General features: G+C 36.2%; 1 pseudogene; it reads right to left on the reverse strand.

The window, feature by feature from the left end:
- LOC116073655 overlaps nucleotides 1-1,533 on the reverse strand; it is an 11,383-nt pseudogene extending 9,850 nt beyond the window's left edge.
- Between the last annotated feature and the right edge of the window lie 709 nt (nucleotides 1,534-2,242).

The raw sequence follows: 2,242 nt of genomic DNA on the forward strand, positions 1-2,242 counted from the left end.
CCATCTGTTTCATAGTTTCTGTTAGTCTCACTGTGTCCTTGGTTAGTTTTTGTTTCCATGATTTGTTCCTGTTCTCTGTGGACTGAGAATGAAGACACTCACTCAAGTCAAATAGCTTTGACCATAGCAGAAAGTCTGTATCCAAAAATCGTGCCTACAATTCTTTTCTTGGTGCAGCAGAACTGTCAACTCTCAGCTTAGCTACTAGGGTGGTAAAGTCCTTTGATGATGTGAGAGTCATTGTAGTAGAGTCTTACTACAATGAACTCCAATGTCTAAAAATTGTTCTTATTTTGGGCTTGTACCACAGTAAGAGCCAATATTCTTTTTTTAAAATTTTTTAAAAAAATTTTTATTAGATGTTTTCTTTATTTACAATATCTCCTTTCCCACCAAAAGAAAAAAGAAAAATAAAATAGGAAAGAAAAAAAAATAAAAAAACCCCAAAACTAAAATAATCCCCTGTTCCCTCCCTCCCAGAACCAAGATTCTGAATTCTACTTAAAACAAAACAAACAAACAACAAACAAAAAGACTTTATCTATTTATGTTCATTAAAAACTATTATTGATGTATTATTCTAAAATATACAGTAATATGTTTGGAGTTATTCAAAATTTATATTGAAAAAAATTATGTTTTTTTTTTTTTTTTGAGACAGGGTTTCTCTGGGTAGCCTTGGCTGCCCTGGAACTCAATATGTAGACCAGGCTGGCCTCGAACTCAGAAATCCACCTGCCTCTTCCTCCCGAGTGCTGGGATTAAAGGCGTGTGCCACCACCACCCTTATATCGAGAAAAATGTATGTATTTTCAGTATTGCTGCAGACAAGCATCTACATACGACTGTTTAATTGATTGTTTTATATCAAACAACTTTTATACTATTCATTTTTATTGTTACAATATTTTATAAATTTCAAAGAATATGACAAAATAAAAAAAAAAACCTCAAAACCCAGAAAAAGTATTGCAGGTATTGAAGGGGGGCTCTCTGGGAGGAGTTGGGGTACAAAAGGGAAAGAAAAATGTGGTGTAATTCTATTTACTTAAAATGTTTTTAAATGTTAACAAATTCAGATAAACTGAAATTATGTATCTTTTCTTATCCATAATGCAATAAAATTAAAAAAGGAAAGAAATTTGACAGCTGGCAAGACACAGGCTGGAGAAGTGGAGATGTCCTCATCCATTCGGCACCACCCAGACACACAAACCTCTTTGTAGTTGATACAACCTTTTTTCTCCTCATGCCATGTCACTAGCATCTCTACTTCTTCCTCTGTCATCTCACCCAAACAAGGACAGGACAGATTTCAGCACCCATGAAGGTATCATTCCCATCCTTGACAAATACATGAAGGTCTTCAACCTGATCCTCATAAGATTCCTGGTCTTTGTTTGTGGCTCCAGTGTGCAGCATGGATAGGAAGTGCTCAAAGTCCAGCACCTTCACATCCATCTCATCACTCTTGGGGGTCCCCAGAACCTTGAGCATCTTGGTGTTGGTAGGGTTCTCATCCCAGACCCTCATCATGTGTCCAACTTTGGTCCAACAGCCAGAATCCCTCCTTGAACTCTGTAGTTTGTGAAGTTGCACATCTTAGTTGCTCAGCTTTGCAGGACCTTGTCTGGCAGAAATGGCCTAAACTTCATTCTGAACCAGTTAAGAATATTAGGAAAGAGAAATCACTAGATGGGGTTGCCAAGATAACTCAAGAGATAAAGGATCTTGTGGCCAAACCTGAAGACATAAAATTATTGCTAGGACCAATGCAGTTGTCAGAAGAGAATCCACTTTGTGAATTTGTTGTCCTATGGCTGTATCTTCATTCCATGTGCAAATAACCCATAAATGAATGAGTGAATGAAAGAATGAATAAATGTATCTAATAAAAATGAAAAATTACTGGTTTATCTATTCTATTTGAGGTCCAACTGCATGATATATGGAGAAGGAAGCATTTGATGCACTGTAACAGCCTCCCACGCCTCTGGCTTTTGGGGATGAGATACATTGTCTGGCTCCTTGTTACAAATGCAGTATATCCTGTAGCTTGTAAGATTGAAGTATTTATGTATAAATACCATGTGATGGTATTTATTTATATCTAGCTGATTGCTTGAGGTACTTGTTAAAATTGAGATTTTTTTAAAAGATTTATTTATTTATTATATATAAGTACACTGTAGCTGTCTTCAGACACACCAGAAGAGGGCATCAGATATCATTATGCATGGTT

This window comes from Mastomys coucha, unplaced genomic scaffold (genome assembly GCF_008632895.1).
Source record: "Mastomys coucha isolate ucsf_1 unplaced genomic scaffold, UCSF_Mcou_1 pScaffold23, whole genome shotgun sequence".
In the NCBI taxonomy this organism is placed as follows: domain Eukaryota; kingdom Metazoa; phylum Chordata; class Mammalia; order Rodentia; family Muridae; genus Mastomys; species Mastomys coucha.